This window comes from Schistocerca americana, chromosome 3 (genome assembly GCF_021461395.2).
Source record: "Schistocerca americana isolate TAMUIC-IGC-003095 chromosome 3, iqSchAmer2.1, whole genome shotgun sequence".
NCBI classification, from domain to species: Eukaryota; Metazoa; Arthropoda; class Insecta; order Orthoptera; family Acrididae; genus Schistocerca; species Schistocerca americana.
In genome coordinates this window covers 790848271-790855199 of record NC_060121.1, presented here as the reverse complement: position 1 = coordinate 790855199, position 6929 = coordinate 790848271, and positions in this window count along the sequence as shown.

The window sequence follows — 6929 nt, the reverse complement described above, 5'->3', positions numbered from 1 at the left end:
CCGGCCGTGCTCGGATAGCCTCATGGTAAGGCGACCGCTCACAATACACAGGAAATATGAATTCGAGGCCCGGTCTGGCACAAATGTTCATTGTCAAAAAATGATTCAAATGGCTCTGAGACTATGGGACTTAACATCTGTGGTCATCAGTCCCCTAGAACTTAGAACTACTTAAACGTAACTAACCTAAGGACATCACACACATCCATTCCCGAGGCCAGGGTTCGAACCTGCGACCGCAGCGGCCACGTGGTTCCAGACTGAAGAGCCTAGAACCGCACGGCCACACCGGCCGGCTGTTCATTGTCGTCATTCCGTTTTACAGCTGACGGTTGACCATACGTCATGTAGTCTATATATCATATGTTCAATTGGAGATATGCCTGTAGCCTGAAGATGGTTCGTGAAACCCTCTGCTGGGCGCGTAAGAGTGGATTTTAGAGTAGTGATGAACGTGTAGAAGTAGTGGACTCTTGTCCAAATGCAAAATGCAGTCAGATAAAATGTGATGCACCGAGGCTGGCAAGAGAATTACAACAGTCGCGCTGTCCTGTTCTGAGATGGCTGCTTGGTGCAAGGCACTCTCTGGACTGGAGACTGGCCGACCGGCGGACCTGCAAGTGCGACACGCTTGCTCAATGGCGAGCCTGGCCGGATGAATGGGCGTGCACCCATTGAGCGGGCGCGGCCTTGGGGACGCCGGGTGGCGAGCGCCGAGAACCGGGAGCCGTGGAGCCGCCCCACGCAAGAAGCGCGGCCAGCCAGGGCCGGCGGGATCCAGGTCGGCGCGCGGCGCAGCGCCATCTAAGGGAAGCGGCCGCACAAGGGACGCACAGTGCGGGCGCTTTTTCCAACGCCGCCTGCCGCCGCCGGCTTTTTACTGACGAAGCGGCCATCGGGAACTCCGTCGATATGTGTGTGAACCACATACCGGCTTGTGCTCTATGCGTGTGGCAACATGTTACAGCCTTTCAGGTCTACTCTGATGGGCCGCAACATTACGACCACCTACGTCACATCGTGTTGGTCCACCTCTGGAACGCAGTTCAGCAATTATTCTACGTGCCATTGATTCTTCAAGTACTTGATAGGTTACCAGAGATCTGTGGCACCAGACGCCTACGTACATATCTTAGGCTTCCCGTCATTTAACGGGCAGTTGGTCTGTGGACATGGAGCTGGCACCCGATAGCGTCCCAGTTGGGTTGTCGTCGGATTCAGGTAAGCCGAATTTAGTGGCCAAGGCATCAACGTGAGTTCACTATCATGCTCCTGAAACCATTGCAGCACGATTCTAACTTGTGACACGGACAGTTACAGTGCTGGAACGTGCCATCGCTGTTGAGGTAAACATCAAGAGTAAGGGGTTACAGGTGGTCCCCAATAATGTTCACGTAGTCCACAGCTGCCATCGTGCTTTCGATTACCACCGCAGGTCCCATGGCAACCCAGGTCAATGTCCCTTATAACTCAACACTGCTCCCACCAGCCTGCGTCCATGGCGCGCTGCGTGTTTCGAGCAGCAGTTCACCTTGATAACGGCGTTCATGGACACGACCATCGACCTGGTTTAACAATAAACGGGATTTATTCGACCAGGCGACGCGATTCCATTGATCCGCGGTCCAATCCAAATGATCCCTTGCCCACTGTAATCATAATTGCCGGCCGGGGTGGCCGAGCGGTTCTAGGCGCTACAGTCTGGAACCGCGCGACCGCTACCGTCGCAGATTCGAATCCTGCCTCGGGCATGGATGTGTGTGATGTCCTTAGGTTAATTAGGTTTAAGTAGTTCTCAGTTCTAAAGGACTGATGACCTTAGAAGTTAAGTCCCATAGTGCTCAGAGCCATTTGAACCATAATTGACGATGTCTTTGGGTTAAGATGGGAATACGTTGGGATCCTCTGCTGCGGAACACCATGTTCAACACTTTACGCCGGCCGGAGTGGCCATGCGGTTCTAGGCGCTACATTCTGGAACCGCGAGGCCGCTACGGTCGCAGGTTCGAATCCCGCCTCGGGCATGGATGTGTGTGATGTCCTTAGGTTAGTTAGGTTTCAGTAGTTCTAAGTTCTAGGGGACTTATGACCTCAGAAGTTGAGTCCCATAGTGCTCAGAGCCATTTGAACCATTTGAACACTTTGCCCCGAACGGTGTGCTCCAAAATAATTGTAGGCACTGTACTGTGTCGTCAGATCTGCCACAGGGCGTGGCCAATCCTGCTTTAGACAGCAGGCAAGCCTCTGATCCCTACGCTCTGTGTTGAGGTACACACGGCCAACGTCCTGTCGCCTACTCGTGGTTTCAAAGTTCTTCAACCACTTTCCATTGATTCTCACTATAGTAGAGCTCGAGCAGCCAACCAGCTTCGCCGTTTCCGAGACGCTCGCTCCCAGGCTCTGAGGCAAAACAATCTGGCTTTTGTGAGAGTCGCTTAAGTTGGCAGATTTCATCATTTGTGCGACTTATCGTCGCTAGAATGATTCTCCATGCGTCTCTGCACCGCCCACATATTTCTCTTACTGTGTCACGTGCTCTCAGCACCACTGGACAACATACAACCTCGCGATGGGCGGTGGTTGTAACGTTTTGGCAGTTCAGTGTACTTAGGCCAACGTCATTAGCGACTGCGGAACTCTGTGATTTCAGAATTTTCGGAAACAAGCGTTTCTGCTACTTCACACTTGCTATTTCATCAACGGTACGAATTCAGAGAGATGTTGTAATTTTTTTCTCAAAACCCTGTCGGAACAATGCCCCGGTAGTTACTGAAATTCACTTACGGTTTCTGATATCCTTGGAAGAAGATAACGTGACGAAATCCGATGCAAAACAATTGCAACTGATAGCAAAATACTGGCTGCGGCGGAACAGACTAAGCAGTTTTAAGGAGCAATAAAAAATAAATCTGGATTTGTAGAGAAAAAATGTTTTTATTTTATAAATTATTACAATATACCATTTTACATCCATTTAGTTTTCAAAATAATTTCATGGTGTGGGTTCCTGTAGTCATGTCTAGTTCATGAACCACGGACAATGTATGAGTGGCCAAGTAAGTGGTCCCGACAGTCGGGATACCAGTTACTTTGGAATAAGGCTGGGCATCTCGGACATATTCTGAGCCGTGGTCACCTTTGTGCTCATACGGCAAAGACTACCAAATCCACCGGTTAGTCCCTCAACCGTTAGGGGTAAAACCCAATGGGACTCGGGATTCGGGGCAAGTAAGGCTAGCAACCTGCTTCCCTGGTACTTTAAATATGATGCTGGCAACAATCAGAGCAAAATGCCTCGGACCTTTGGAGGTGACGGAGTCCCACCTCTAACTGGCAAACCAGGGACTTCTAAGATACGACTTGGCAAACAAATGGTAATGAGATGGGGAGCTATTAATATCAATGGGGGCTACTCTGGGAAGAAGGTAGAGCTGGCAGAGGCTGCAAGTAAGATGGGGCTGGACGTTTTAGCTGTCAGTGACGTTCGAGTAAGGGGTGAGAAAGAAGAGAAAGTGGGAGAATACAAGGTCTACCTGTCAGGAGTCAAAGCAGGAATAGCACAATGGGGTGTAGGGCTTTACATCAGGAAAGAAATGGAACCCAGCGTAGTTGCAATAAGGTATGTAAACGAACGACTGATGTGGATAGATTTGACAGTGTCTAGCAAGAAAATTAGGATTGTGTCAGTATATTCGCATTGTGAAGGGACGGATCAAGATAAGATGGATAATTTTTATGAGGCACTTAGTGATGTAGTTGTTAGAGTAAAGGACAAGGACAGTGTTCTGCTCATGGGTGATTTTAATGCCAGGAGTGGAAATCGAACAGAAGGGTATGAAAAGGTTATGGGTAAATTTGGAGAGGATATGGAGGCCAACAGGAACGGGAAACAACTCTTGGATTTCTGTGCCAGTATGGGCTTAGTAATCACAAACTCTTTTTTTAAACATAAGAACATTCACCGGTATACTTGGGAAGGCAGGGGAACCAGATCTGCCATTGACTATATAATAACAGATCAGGAACTCAGGAAGGCTGTGAGGGACACACGTGTATTCAGGGGATTCTTTGATGACACTGATCATTATTTAATCTACAGTGAAATTGGGATTGTGAGGCCGAAAGTGCAGGAGGTCAGGTCCATATGTAGGAGGATAAGAGTGGAGAAACTTCAGGATAAGGAAATCAGGCACAAGTACATAACAGCGATCTCAGAAAGGTACCAGTTAGTTGAATGTAGTCAATTACAGTCATTGGAAAAGGAATGGACAAGGTACAGGGACACAGTACTAGAAGTGGCTAAAGAATGTCTTGGAACAGTAGTGTGTAAAAGTAGGATGAAGCAAACAGCTTGGTGGAATGACACAGTCAAGGCAGCCTGTAAAAGGAAAAAGAAGGCGTATCAAAAATGGCTGCATGCTAGAACTCAGGTAGACAGAGAAAGTTATGTTGAAGAAAGAAACAAAGCCAAACAGATAATTGCAGCATCCAAGAAGAAATCTTGGGAAGACTTTGGAAACAGGTTGGAGACTATGGATCAAGCTGCTGGAAAACCATTCTGGAGTGTAATTAGCAGTCTTCAAAAGGGAGGTAAGAAGGAAATGACAAGTATTTTGGACAGGTCAGGAAAACTGCTGGTGAATCCTGTGGATGCCTTGGGCAGATGGAGGGAATATTTTGAAGAGTTGCTCAATGTAGGTGAAAATACGATCAGTAATGTTTCAGATTTCGAGGTAGAATGGGGTAGGAATGATGACGGAAGCAGGATCACATTTGAGGAAGTGGAGAAAATGGTCAATAGATTGCAGTGCAATAAAGCAGCTGGAGTGGATGAAATTAAGTCGGAACTCATCAAATAGAGTGGAATGTCAGGTCTTAAATGGCTACACAGGATAATTGAAATGGCCTGGGAGTCGGGACAGGTTCCATCAGACTGGACAAAAGCAGTAATCACACCAATCTTTAAACATGGAGACAGAAAAGATTGTAACAACTACTGAGGTATCTCTTTAATCAGCGTTGTGGGTAAAATCTTCTCAGGTATTGTTGAAAGGAAAGTGCGAGTACTAGTTGAGGACAAATTGGATGAAAATCAGTGTGGGTTTAGGCCTCTTAGAGGTTGTCAGGACCAGATCTTTAGCTTACGGCAAATAATGGAGAAGTGTTACGAGTGGAACAGAGAATTGTATCTGTGCTTTATAGATCTAGAAAAGGCATATGACCGGGTTCCTAGGAGGAAGTTATTGTCTGTTCTACGAGATTATGGAATAGGAGGCAAACTTTTGCAAGCAATTAAAGGTCTTTACATGGATAGTCAGGCAGCAGTTAGAGTTGACGGTAAATTGAGTTCATGGTTCAGAGCAGTTTCAGGAGTAAGACAAGGCTGCAACCTGTCTCCACTGCTGTTCATATTATTTATGGATCATATGTTGAAAACAATAGACTGGCTGGGTGAGATTAAGATATGTGAACACAAAATAAGCAGTCTTGCATACACGGATGACTTAGTTGTGTTGGCAGATTCGATTGAAAGTTTGCAAAATAATATTTCAGAGCTAGATCAGAAATGTAAGGACTATGGTATGAATATTAGCATCTCCAAAACGAAAGTAATGTCAGAGGGAAAGAAATATAAACGGATTGAGTGCCAAATAGGAGAAACAAAGTTAGAACAGGTGGACAGTTTCAAGTACTTAGGATGCATATTCTCACAGGATGGCAACATAGTGAAAGAACTGGAAGCGAGGTGTAGCAAAGCTAATGCAGTTAGCGCTCAGCTACGATCTACTCTCTTCTGCAAGAAGGAAGTCAGTACCAAGACTAAGTTATCTGTGCACCGTTCAAACTTTCGACCAACTTTGTTGTATGGGAGCGAAAGCTGGGTGGATTCAGGTTACCTTATCAACAAGGTTGAGGCTTCGGATATGAAAGTAGCTAGGATGATCGCAGGTACTAGTAGATGGGAACAATGGCAGGAGGGTGTCCACAATGAGGAAATCAAAGAAAAACTGTGAATGAACTCTGTAGATGTAGCAGTCAGGGCGAACAGGCTTAGATGGTGGGGTCATGTTCCACGCATGGGAGAAGCAAGGTTACCCAAGAGACTCATGGGTTCAGCAGGAGAGGGTAGGAGGAGCCGGGGCAGACCAAGGAGAAGGTACCTGGATTCGGTTAAGAATGATTTTGAAGTAATATGTTTAACATCAGAAGAGGCACCAATGTTAGCACTGAATAGGGGATCATTGCGGAATTTTATAAGGGGGCTATGCTCCAGACTGAACGCTGAAAGGCGTAATCAGTCTTAAATGATGATGATGATGATGATGATGAATAATGTCTTCAAGATTGCAGACGTTAGCATCAATACATTGTTGTAGACGATCCCCGAAGTTGCGAGCAGTTCTTGCACGTATATCGCCGGGTATGGCATTCACTTCGTCAATAATACGTTTTTTTAACTCTGATAGGATGTGAGGGCGGCTTTTGAAAATCTTTTCCTTCAGATATCCCCAAAGAAAGTAGTCACAAATGCTGAAATCTGGTGACCGCGCAGGCCACCCTACATCATCCCTCAAAGAGACGAGGTGTCCCGGCAACATTTCTCTCAAAACATCAAGTTAAATTCGAGCAGTGTGGGCAGTAGCTCCATCCTGTTGGAACCACAAGTTTCCCAGTCCATGTTCTTCAACACTCTCGTCCATTCTGGGTTGCAGAAAATATTGCAACATTGAAACATAACGTGTGGAATTCACTGTCACTGTCACTCTGTCCTCCTCAAAAAAGTAACGGCCCACAACGCCAAATTGTGATATGGCACACTACACTGTCGCTTTAAGAGAATGTTGCGGTCGTCCATGAATAATTCGGGGGTTATTTTCGGCCCAGTAGCGAAAGTTTCGCTTATTCACGCAACCACTAAGATGAAAAGG